The 13,252-nt window shown below is 51.7% G+C and overlaps 1 protein-coding gene across 6 annotated transcripts in view; it reads right to left on the minus strand.

The window, feature by feature from the left end:
• SUN1 (Sad1 and UNC84 domain containing 1) overlaps positions 1-13,252 on the minus strand; it is a 43,219-nt gene that overhangs the window by 29,731 nt on the left and 236 nt on the right. The gene's annotated exons all lie outside the window — the stretch shown is intronic.

Genomic DNA, 13,252 nt, shown 5'->3' on the forward strand with positions numbered 1-13,252 from the left:
AGGTTAGGTGAGAGCACGCTTGGTGGCCTGCCGCCACGTCTACTGACTGATGCAGCAACGCCAGCTAGCGAGCAGTCCTTTCTTATCTTATCTTTAAACAAAGGGAAGGTTTCTCATAATTACACGTGAGTGAGGGGCACTGTGCTGTATTCAGTCCCTAAAAGACTGATCCCTCAACCCACCCAGGGGAGACACCACATCGACTGACTTGTAATTATGAAAACTGGGGCACTTTCCAAAGACCAAGGACCCATTTCCCAACCTATTTTTAAATTCCCGAAGGGGTCATGTGTTCTCAGGCTTCTGAAATAACTTTTCGTTGCTGTTAATTAAATAGAAAGACTCTACTGCACAGTCAAGAAGCACTCCTGTGCGTCCCTAGACAGCGAAGTTCCAGAGTCAGAAACTGCGGGACAACAAAGCAGCTTAAGGCATTGTTTGTACTTTTATTTTCCCCAAAAAGAAAACATTATTTTCAAATTAAAAAGTGTTGAGTTGAGCACATTGTTTTTCAGGTTGTCACCTAGATTTCTTTGGAATGATTCAACCTTTCCTCTGTCTATCCCCCCGACTCCCCCCTCACACACACACACACATACACACACAAACAGTTACTCCAACTTTTTTTTTAATGCTCATAGTAGTAATGTGAACCACAATCTGTTGCTGAATAATCTAAAGGAAGATAAAAGTAAAAATAAAAACCATCCTGGACAAAAAAAAAAAAAATTATGTATAAATGACTGATTTCTACAGAAATAGAACAATCCAAAAATTTGTATGAAACCACCAAAAACCCCAAACAGCCAGAGCAGTCTTGAGAAAGAACAAAGCTGAAGGCATTAAGCGCCCTGATTTCAAACTGTATCTACAGTAGTTAAAACAGTATGGTACTGGCATAAAAACAGACGCATAAAGGAATGGAATAGAGAGCCCAGAAATAAGCCCTCGCACACATGACCGATTACGACACAGGAGAGAATGCGCAGCGGGGAGAGAACGGCCTCTCCAGTAAACGTGTGGGAAGACTGGGCCGCCTCGTGCAAAACAGTGAAGCTGGACTGCTGTCTGACACCGAACACGAAGACCGGAATGTAAGACTGAAACAATGAGAAAACCTAGTGGTGGCAATAAGCTGCTGGCACAGGTCTTGGGTATAACTCCAAAAGCAAAAGCAAGCAGGTGGGACCACGTCTAATGAAAAAGCTTCTATCAACAAAATGAAAAGGCAACAACCAAATGGGAGAAACCATTAACAAGTCACATAACTGATAAGGGGTAAGCATCCAAACTATATAAAGAACTCACACAACTCAGCAGCAAAACAACAAACAATCCAAATGAAAAGTGGGCGGAGGACCTGAAGAGACACTTTCCCAAAGAAGATGTAGGGGTGGCCGGCCAGCACGTGACCAGGTGCTCACATCACTGGTCCTCAGGGGCAGGGAGGTGCCCCTCACACCGGCAGAAAGGCTGTCACCAACGAGCCAAGAGCTACGTGCTGGCGAGGACGGGAGGAAAGGGAACCCACGTGCACTGCTCATGGGGATGTAAACTGTGCAGCCACCGTGAAAGCAACATGGAGACTCCTCAAATAATCACAACCAGAGCTGCCACAGGCGCCAGCAATTCTGGGTTTTTATCCAGAAAATGAAGCCGCTAACTCCAAGAGACTACGTATCCCATGTTCACTGCAGCAGCATCTACAACAGCCAAGACATGGACGCAGCCAAGAGTCCATCAACAATGAGTGAACAAAGCAGCTGAGGGGCATGTACACAATGGAGTGTTATTCAGCCATAAAAAGAATGACATCGACAGCACGGATGGACTACTCGGCATTCTGCTAAGTGACGTCAGACAGAGAAAGACTCATACCAAACGATCTCTCTTACAGAAAATTGATTTTTTTAAAATGTTAAATAAATGAACAAACAAAAATATTAGAGAACAGAATGGTGGTTGCCAGAGATGGGAAGTGGGGAAAATGGGTGAACTGTTTGGAGTTGTTATTAGTTTAAATAAATTGAATTTTAAAAATAAAATTAAATAAAATGACTGATTTGTATAAGCTAAGACAAATGTACTTCAATTCACACCAGTTTCTGTGAAACAATCTAAATATTCTTTAAAAAATGAAGTACCCATAGAAATAAAGGCAAGTGTTTATACATAAAAATTTTACTATTCCTACTAATTCCAACAAATACTACAAAACTCCTGCATTTTAACAAACATTCCAACATTGCTTGGTTCCTCCTGGGACTTAGCCCACCAGCCCAACAGTACACACATTCAATACGCAGGATTCTCTCTTCCCTGGCACTCAGTAATACACGCTTCACGCTTAGCCCTCTCTGATACCTGTGAGACATGACTTCACCCAGGTAGCTGCTCGGTACCTGTTCAGAGGCCTCGCTCCCTGTCTACTCGACCCCACCCTTCCGTGTGGCTCAGAACAGGTCCCAGGAGGCTCCGTCACCAGGAGCCAGAGGATGGGCTCCTCCCACTCAGTCAGGCCAGGCCTGGCGGGAACGAGCCACACCCAGCAGCAGGGCGCTGAAGGCGCCGCGGGGAGGATGTTTACTTGTGACTCACTAGGCAACCTCGGCCTGCTGCACGGCACCAGGACTGATGCCCCATCGCTGTTCATCCTCAGGATAGCTGACTCCTTTTATTTTAGTCCCTTTTAGTTATTCACTAACAAAACCCAAACTTCCTAACTTCATTCCCAAAGTGATCTTTCACGTAAACATTTTAAAATATTTTACAGTGCCTGCATTATGACCTTCACTAACCCCAGCCTAATTCCGACCTGCTCTCTACAGCTGGCAGCGCCAAGTGCTCCGTGGCTGAAAGTTCCCAGGACTGGCTCACAGAATCCCTGGCGCCGACCAGTGATGGCGGTTAGTTTACAGACCAGGACTGTGACGCGGAGGCACCAGGCACCAGCTCCGAGGGACGGAGCCCTGCCACCGGGCTCACATCCCAGCCCTGGCACAGGGCGCAGCAGGTCTGGCTGTGGCTCAGTCACTGGGCCTGGTGAGGACACACACAGGAACGTGAACCTACAGCCTTTATTTTAAAAAGTTACATTAATACGTTCTCGCATTGTCATCCACCTGGAGAGACAGACTGGGTCACTTCCGATGCACAACGAACGATGTTTTCAGCAGCTATCAGAGGTGCGGAACATGTTACAACCACGTGTTTCCATGAGACGCAGGCGAAGCTGGGCTGCATCCCTCCCCAGGTCGGTGTAGGCCTCAGGCCGTGGCTTAAAAAGAAATGCGGCTGCTTGTCTCTGGAACAAAGTTCTATCCAAGAGCCGAGGGCCATGACTGGCCGTGATGGGACAAGCCCACAGCTGACAACGGGAGACTCAGCCGAGTCAGACACAGGGGCACATTTTTGGTAAAACAGCTACACGTGTGGTCAAGTCCCAACGGTAAGCCCACTGGAGGAACAGCAGCAGGAGCGTGGGGACCGGGCAGCAGGCTCGGGCCCGGATGACGGAGAGCCCACTGAGGCCCACGGCCAGGCTCAGCAGCCACCACGGCACAGGGTGCTGATCAGAAGGCCTTGCTTCTCCCTGCTCAGGCCGGTTTGCTCCGTAAGCACACGAGTTCCATGTTGTGTTCTCAGGGACAAGCATCGAGCGTAAGGCAGGCCCGTGGTCGGCGCAGTGCTGCCTGGGCCCTGGGTCTGCACAGCCCAGGACCAAGTGAAACGCGTGGAAGGTGTGCCTGACACAGGCCCGACACAGGACTAACGGTCCCTTTGACGCCAGCTTTAACTCCGAGGAATGAAGTCATATAGCCTATGCTTGAAGTTTTTAAAAAGAAGGTCGTTTTCTTCTGAGTTAGCAATCCCTGAGATGGAAGGCACTCACCCCTGGCGGAAACAAAAGACAAAGTCCGCCGAGCAGGCGGCCGGCTGGGACGGCTCACTGGAGCCAGCAGGTCGGAGCCAGCGCCAGCCTCTCCGAAGCCTATCTGAGCTGCAAGCTTATCTACTGAAAACTAAACACACACGCTGAGCATTTTCAAAATGCAGCTTCCAGTCTCGTTTACGTCACTGCTAATTAAAGCCCACATGTGACATGAGAGCCTTCCTATTTGTATCCGGGCCGAAGGCGCGGCCTCCACCCGCCTCAGCCTGAGACCCGAGGGAGGTCTGATTGCCTTCAACCTCTGAAGAGTATTGAGACAGCAAGGGGAAAATGGACCGAACACATTTAATGGCATCAGAAAATCCTGGAAGTTAACATTTGCAAATTGATGTGACAAAGAGGGGCCCTGTCCAGGCTTCTCTGTCCTCATTTTTCCATCCCTTCTGGGCCACTCCCTTCGTTCCCTTAAAGTGTTGTCCCTGGTCCGACCTTGTCACAGGCAGGTCCAGGGAGTAGCCTGGGCTGCAGGGGAGGCTGGGAAAGGGGCTGGGGCTTGCATCAGGCCTCCTGGGGGCCCAGAGCCTGACAGGACTCCCCCAGGCTGCCCAGCCCAGCAGGCAACACGAGAGCGGGGGGGGGGGGGGGGGGGGGGGGAGGGGATGAGAGAGCCTCTCCTGTGCTGGAAACCAAGATCAACAGTAATTAATATAAATGCAAGGAGTCCACCTGAAGGCTGGGTTTGGGCTCCCCTCTGATATTCACAGGGTGAATATTTGCTTTTTATTACCTACTGCTGACTCAATGGCCTAAAGCAGTGGTCAGCAAACTCATTAGTCAACAGAGCCAAATATCAACAGTACAACGATTGAAATTTCTTTTGAGAGCCAAATTTTTAAACTTAAACTTCTTCTAACGCCACTTCTTCAAAATAGACTCGCCCAGGCCGTGGTATTTTGTGGAAGAGCCACACTCAAGGGGCCAAAGAGCCGCATGTGGCTCGCCATCGAGCCGCAGTTTGCCGACCTCTCGGGCCTAAAGCAAACTCCCCCAAACCTGATAATCTTACTGTTTACTATAAACATTACCATTGATATGTCTGTTTGCATTCCTAAAAGGCAATTGTGTATTCTAGTAAATAAAAGCAGCTGGGAAAAGAGACTCAGTGGAACTTGACTGCTAAAGTTGAGCTTTTCCCTGGCCTCCCCCCATAATCAAATTAATATTTCTTGTGTATCAATTTGGGCATCAGCTCTTTCTCCAAACCTCTGAACCCAAAAGCCACGCTGGCCGTGGCCTTTCACACTCCTGCTCCGTACAGAGTACTTTTTAGGGTGGACAGCTTTCGATTTTGAGCTGCCAGACCTAACAGGAAGCGCACACCCCAGGAGATGTGGGCCAAGAGTGCCACCTGCAAGGGAGCAGGAAGCTCCATGCTTAGGTGCCCAGGCCTCCTCCACCTGCTCTGCTAGGGAGGCCATGCAGGCCAGCAGCTCAGGCCAATGCATATGCCCTGTTTGGGCTGCAAACAGAGCTAAGGTTCTTCTTGAATTACCTCGGGCTCCTCCCTCAACACCCTCCACCTGCTCCAGCGGCCCTGTAACATTCACACCAGGTGGGAGAGAGGAAGCTCTGTGTTTGCTCCTGAACAGCAGCACTGTCGGGCTCTGAAGCGAGGCTAGCCCCTCTCTTTCCTGGGCGCTCGGTCTGGAGGGAAGGGGCGCGGGTGGCAGAGCCCCTCACCACTGCCAGCGCCAGCTCCCAGGACGACTGGTGCAGGAGCAAGCAGGAAGCAGTCGGGCTTGCTGGGAAGGCACTGCCATGAAGAGCCCGGTGTCGGCGAGCTGGTTTAGTGGCGATGAAGCAGCTGTGCCTAAAGGGAGCCCAGCTGAAACAGGAGAGCTGACGCGGCAGTCCCATCAGAAACTCCTCACCCCGTGGAAATGGCACGCCACCCCTGACCCCATCAGAGCTGTGCACAGGGAGCAGCAATCCAAGGAGACAGTGACAGGCAGGACCCTCCACCCAGCTCAGCACAGCTCCAGATGTGCCATCTGCCACGGTGCCCCTGGGAGCTGACCCACAGGGCTCCTCCTGCAAAACACAGGCCCTCAGGGCCCCTCTGCCGCTGGGCTGTCCCCTCAGGACCTTCCAGAGAAGGGGGGGAGGGGGAGACAAGACACAGACAGATAGACAGACAGACACACACACACACACACACACACACACACACCCGCTCCACCCTCACCGCTCCGTAATCACCTGGGTTGGTTTCAAAGGGCAGCTGCGCCCATTCAGGCCTTTCATAATGGTAAAGACTCACGTTCAAAACTAAAATTCCAAGGTGCCCCTTTAAAAATCCGTACGAAACCTTAACATAATTACTCTGCTCAGGATCTTAATTCTGTAAAACCAAATAATGTGAAGACTAATAAAGACATTCGTTATTTCTGCCTATAGACTTAACAAATCGCAAACCGGGTCAGACACGATTATTTCCAAGACCATGTTCCAGGTAACGACTCCTACAACATCATAAACAGGAACTGGCATCTCATTCTATTTTCATTTTAAAGAAGCAAAACAATGTTTATTAAAAAACAACAACTTGCCAAAGCCGGTTTGGCTCAGTGGATAGAGCGTCGGCCTGCGGACTGAAGGGTCCCAGGTTCGATTCCGGTCAGGGGCATGTACCCTGGTTGCGGGCACATCCCCGGTGGGGGGTGTGCAGGAGGCAGCTGATCGATGTTTCTCTCTCATCGATGTTTCTGGCTCTCTGTCCCTCTCCCTTCCTCTCTGTAAAAAATCAATAAAATATATTTTTAAACAAACAAACAAACAAACAACAACTATGATTTATACTGAGACACCTTAAAAATGAACTGATTGTTTAAAGCAGCCAATCAGAAATAAGTGACTATCCCCTGAAAATATGTGAAAGGGCTTTATAGGATGCTATGATGCTACCTGTACACCTGAGTATGTTTTAAACATCCAGAAAAACCCTACACTAAGTTTAATGATAAATGACAGAGAATGGGACTTCTCCTTTTCACTTACCCCTTCTGTACTGTTTGAATTTTTTTGAGTTGAGTATTGGTTGTATAAAAAGCAGTTAACCCAACAAACATTACTTTCAAAAAGAAAAAAAATAGTGCTCAGTATGAAGCAGAGTGGGGCAGCCAGGCTCGCTGGGCGTGGCTCAGCTGTGGCACTCGTGAGCTGGAGGGGGGCACCCGAACCCCACCCACAGGGCTGCTCCTGGGAGCACACACGGTACCTACGTAACCCTCCCCAGCGGCCGCGGTGCAATCAGTTAACACATCTAACCTGCTGGGCACTGCCCTACGTGGGGTGAAATGCTGTTACAAACATAACAAGTAGATTTAAAAATAAGTAAAACAATAGAATAAAAAATAGAAGTCAGCTATTTTCAGCAGCAACTCTGTACTGAAAGGCAGTTTCTCGCCAAGATGTGATGTTTCTCTCCTTTTTTTGGAAATGACGAAACAGCAGGAAGAGGTGGAGGCTAGATCCGCTAGTTCACCTAACAACAGGGCGCTGAGTTCCAGGAGGAGGATTCCTCCCTGGAGACCTCCCCTCCGCCTCCCAGGACGTGCTCCAGGCCTTCTCCTCTAGAGCCCCCGCTCCTCTGACAGCCCAAAGGCAAAGGGTGTGTTCTGTGCGGGCCTCCCAGCACACAGAGCACGGACAGGTTTGCTGCAGCCTCGGGCGCAGCACGCAGGAACCGTCAGACAGCCAGTGCACTGGCCGGGGTAGGAGGGCTGCCCACCCGGCTATTCCTAACGGAAAGAGCGTGTCCACAGCAAGTACCCTCAGCGGCACTGCTGTGCACTGATGATTGGGGTGTCCCACACCCAACAGGTTCCTAACGCTGAGAGCAGCAGACTCCGGGGGCTCCGGGCCAACAGGGGAGGCGACCAGTGGGAGGTTTGTCTTTTCCTTATGGTTGGACAGGATGTTGACCGTACTCATATCACATAGGCCAGGGACCCCCTGCCCCCACATCTGTTACTGGGTTGGCTGACTCTCGTGTCGGGCTTGGAAAGGCCTTCCCTGGCCCAGGAACACAGGGGCAGTCGGCCCCGGACTCGCTTTCTCTCACTGATATCAGTGATGCTACACTTCCAGCCAAGTGAAACTCACCTACCCCACCCACCTGTGCTCCCTGTGCAACCAGTGAGGCAGGCACCTCTTTACCTCCTGGAGAGCATTTCTGCCTGCTTCCTGCCTCGGAATCATCCACCTGTCCAATCACTGGCCTGCCGGCCTGCCCGACCCCCTTCAGACCAGCAGCGCCTCCTCCCAGGGCATCACCCTCTTGCCTGGGCTCCCGTGGCGACCACCTCTTGCTGGCGCTAGACCCTCAGCTCTCGAGGGCAAGAACTACGCCTCTCCTGTAGCACCCGAGGACTTAGCAGGCTCCCTGCTCGGCCCTTAAGCTGCAAATACCCTGAGATCTCACCGCTCAGCTCCTGTCCGACCACACCCAGGAAGCCCCGCCCCAGTGCTGAATGGACCAGGAAGAGCAGGACCGGGCCTCCTCAGTCCTCCCAGGGCATCAAAGCACCTCTCTCCTCATCCATCACAACAGCGGTGTCAGCTTCATTCCCGAGTACAACTGGGAATGATAACTAGGAAGAGCAGTCACAGGACTGCATGCTACTATAAATGCAAACAGTTAACCACACCATCTCCCCATCACCCGTGTAGTGCCTGTCCTCCACATGCCAAGTAGCAGGCTAAAAGCAAGTGCCTTCCAGGACTAAAAAGGCTTGCAGCCTAAGTAGCAAGTGAAGCAACCATTAAATTGATCTTTTTCATAGTCTAGATCAGTGATGGCGAACCTATGACACGCGTGTCAGCACTGACACGCGTAGCCACTTCTGATGACACGCGGCCACTGAGGCAGCCGCATGCCGAGGATGAAACATTTGCCAAATAATGTTTTTTCCTCAAAGTGACACACTACCCGAGTTATGCTCAGTTTTTTGGCGAAGTCTGACACACCAAGCTCAAAAGGTTGCCCATCACTGGTCTAGATACAGCTGACATCGCCCATAATGTTAATTAAGGATGCAACCAAGCCAACGGAATGACTAAGACCAGAGCAAGCACCAAGCACAGCGCTGTTTTCAGGCCCGACCCCTGGGAGCGCCTCTGACCCCACTGCCAATCCCTGTTCTGCACTCGATCACTTCCCGTGACTGACGTCCGGGACCTGCAGGGCGACTGGCACAAACGTCAAAAAGCACCGGTCACAGAGTTCTTGCCTCCAAACTAGAACTCAGAGCGAGTGACCATTCACTGAGTGAGTGTCCTCTGCGACTCAGTGCAAAGCCAAGCACCAGCTGCCCAGCTCGCTTCTGACAGAGTTCAAGCTGCAAGCCACGCAGTTACTTACTGAAGGAGAGCCACTCCCAGCATCTGATTAGAGTAAAGAGCACATACACATATTCTTCCTCTGAAAATCCTACGTTTATTTTAGTCCGATGGGAGTGAACGGTTTCCCACACAGACCCAGCAGGTTAGTCTAGTCTCATCTCCTCTATCTGAAAATCAAGTCCGATAAGCAGTCAAATAGCAACGAGTTCCAAATTTAGGAAGCGAGGGGAAGAGGAAAATGAGAGTGTTTCCAATCAACTAAATAAGACGGCGGCCCCCACAGGGGCAGGGAGCACAGCTGCCCACGGACACTCGCAGCAGCAAGTCCAGTCGGGCATCACTTGTGCTTGGCCATCCCCGCTCGTTCCCATCTGCACCATGAACCCAGGTGTGGGCACCGCCTTGCTATGTGTTCCCGAGCACTCAGCCCAAATCAGCAGCGGCTGACGACAGATGCTGCGTCCCCTGGGCTCTCCCTCACCTGAGAGGCGTAAGGGCAGGCGTTTCCTGCGGGAAAATTCAAACAGCTCTGTGCACAGAATCTGGGGACCATTTGATCATCACAAATTCAGGACGAGGAGACAATGGCTATGAGCAGACACCCTGTCAAATACCAGCATCCTTTGAAACTAGATCACAAAGGAATTTCCATTAAAAATGGTGCACTGAACACAGATGTTAGCTTCCCCCCTCTTCCAGACTCCCCTCTTGGAAAGGACTCTTTAAAAGGCATATATATACCCCAAAGAACAAAACCCAAGGGAGAAAAGACAACAGGAAAATACTTGGAAGCTATAAACAATGGGGGAATGAAAACTGACTTAGGTCAGAAAAAATGAATCAAAGGCTTACAATGAGGAACACTGAGAAATAACCCAATGTTCATCATGGGCCCCCTCCCCATCAAAGACAAGACCGTGGCACCCACGTACATTTGCAAGTGAGGGTGCAGGACAGAACCAAGTACTGCAGGAACCGAATGCGGAAAGTCTGGTTAAGAAGCAGTTAGGCGAAACCACGTGATCATCTCAACTGGCAAGAAGGCACTTGTCAAAACCTGACAAAAGGCATTTACTAAACCCACAGCTGACCTCACACTCGGGGGGAAAGACCAAAAGGCTTTCCCCTGAGATCATCAGGAACAAGACAAGGATGCCTGCTGTCACCACTGCTTCTCAGCACTCCTGGGCTTCTAGCCAGAGCAATTAGGCAAGGAGAGAAAATGAAAGGCGTCCACAGGAAGAAGTAAAGCTCCCTCGGCTCATAGATGCCATCATCTCATACACAGGAAATCCTAAGGAACTCACACAAAAAAATATTATAACTAATAAGTTGTAAAAATTACAGGATACAAGGTCAGCAACACAAAAATTAGTTGCATTTCTATACACTAACAATAAACAACTGAAAATAAAATTAAGAAAACAATTCCTCTTTTAACAGCATCAGAAACAAATAACAAACTTAGGAATAAATTTAACCAAGGAAGTGCAAGACTGGTGCCCTGAACACTAAAACACTGTGAAAGCCCTAGCCGGTGTGGCTCAGTGGATAGAGAGTCGGCCTGTGGACTGAAGGGTCCCGGGTTCGATTCCAGTTAAGGGCACATGCCCGGGTTGCGGGCTCGATACCCAGTGATGTTTCTCTCTCTTCCTCTCCATTCCTCTCTGAAATAAATAAAAATATATTTTAAAAAACAACAACACAACATTGTGAAAGAAGATAGCCCCGGGCACGGCCGTCAGCCTGGTGATACTTCCCTGTGCTACATGGAGTCAGTGCAACTATCAAAATCCCAATGGCGTTTCCTGCAGATATGGCAAAGCTAATCCTTAAGTTTTTATGGAACCGATGGACCCAAATAGCCACAAACAACCTTGAAAAAGAGTTGGAAGACTCACACTTCGAACTTACTAAAAACAGTATGTTATTGGCATAAGGATGGACATATAAACTAACAGACTGAGACCCAGAAATAAACCCATACATTTATGGCCAACTCATTTCCTACAAGCAGGCCAAGACCACTCAAAATAGCCTCTTCAGCAGTGGAGCTGGGACAACTGGATGTCCACATGCAAAAGGATGGAGTCGGCGCGTGCCTCACACCACACAGAGTTCACTCAAAATGGGTCCACGACCTCATCGCAAGAGCTAAACTACGGAAAAACTCAAATAAAAACACAGGGCAAATCCATATGAGCTTTGATTTCACCATGGCTACCTATTATCACACCAACAGCATGAGCAATAAGAGAAAACACAGATAAATTGGACATCCTCAGAATTAAAGCTTTAGTGCATCAAAGGACACTATCGAGAGTGAGGAGGCCACCAAAGAATGGAAGACCGTGTGCAAAAGGGTCCGGCGTCCAGAGCCCACGCAGAACGCTTACAACGCCACAAAAAGACCAACAACCCCTTTAAAACGGGTACCACTTGCATGGACAACTCTCCAGGGCAGCCACACACAGGAAGCACAAAAAGAGACGTTCACCATTAGTCAGCAGGGAAACACACCACATCCACATGAGATCCCACCTCACAACACGCCCACTGGGACGGCCGTGACTTAAAACAACAATAAACAGCCCGCTGGTGTGGCTTCGTGGTTGGGCCTGGACCCATGGACCGGGAGGTCACCTTTCCGTTTCCGGTCAGGGCAGTAGGGGGCGTGCAGGAGGCAGCCGATCAATGGTTCTCTCTCATCATTGACATTTCTCTCGCCCCCTCTCCCTTCCTCTCTCTGAAGTCAATAAAAATATGTTTAAAAACAAAAACAGAAACAAAACGTATTTCTAAAAAACCAAAACAACAATAAACACGTGCTGGTGAGGATGTGCGGACACTGGGACCCCTGCACGGTTGGTGGGGTGCCAGGCGGGCAGCCGCTGTGGAGAACAGAGTGGAGGTTCCCCTGGAAGTCACAGTTACCCCTGGACCCACAGTGCAGCCCCACTCCCAGGAATGCACCTAGGAACCGCACACAGGTGCCCACACGGGGATGCACACGGGGCTACAGCGGAACTGGTCTCCGGAAAGGTGGAAACACCTTGACTGTCCACGAAGACCAGCAAGCTGCAGGGTGGTCATGCAACGGAGTGTCACTGGCCACAGAGAAACGAGGTGCAGGGAACCGGCCGGCCGTGGACAGAGGGGGGGGGGGCAGGTGCAGGGACCTGGCTGTGGAGGGGGGGGTGCGGGTGCAGGTGCAGAAACCCGGCTGTGGACGGGGGGGGGAGGGTGAGGGGGTGCGGGTGCAGGTGCAGAAACCCGGCTGTGGACGGGGGGGTGCGGGGTGCAGGGACAGAGGGGGCAGGAGGTGCAGGTGCAGTTGCAGGGACCGGGCTGTGGACAGGGGGTGCGGGTGCAGGTGCAGAAACCTGGCTGTGGATGGAGGGTGTGGGATGCAGGGACCCGGCTGTGGACGGAGGTTGAGGGTGCGGGTGCAGGAGCAGGAGCAGGAGCAGGAGCAGGTGCAGGCCGCCTCTCTGAGGAGGGCACAGCCTGGCACCCACTTCCACCGCCCAGGCGGGGGCGGCGCGGGTCAGGCCCGCACACGCGTCGCAGGACCCGGACCGACGCCCGAGGGGAACGCGGCTGCCAAACAAGAACGTGCCGCTGAAGGTTCGGGAAAACCACCAACAGGCGCTGGGAGACGGGAGACGCAACGAGGCAGACGACAGAGCTCGTCAGCGGACAGACTGACCTCCGGGCGGGACGGACACGGGGCGGCGCGGCCGAGGCCTGACAGCGAGAGAACAGGGGGGCGCCCGCCCGCAGGAACGGGCTCCATCGCTCCGGGCGACGCCGCAGCGCTGAGGGCTGAGGGCTGAGGGCGGGCTGGCGGACGGGCCGGAAGGACGGAGGGACAGGCCCGAAGGGAGGCGGGCCGGAGGCGGGGCCGGGCCGAGGGGCCGCAGGCCGCGAACGCCTCAGGCGCTGAGGCGGAGGCGG

This window comes from Eptesicus fuscus, chromosome 6 (assembly GCF_027574615.1).
Source record: "Eptesicus fuscus isolate TK198812 chromosome 6, DD_ASM_mEF_20220401, whole genome shotgun sequence".
Classification (NCBI taxonomy): Eukaryota; Metazoa; Chordata; class Mammalia; order Chiroptera; family Vespertilionidae; genus Eptesicus; species Eptesicus fuscus.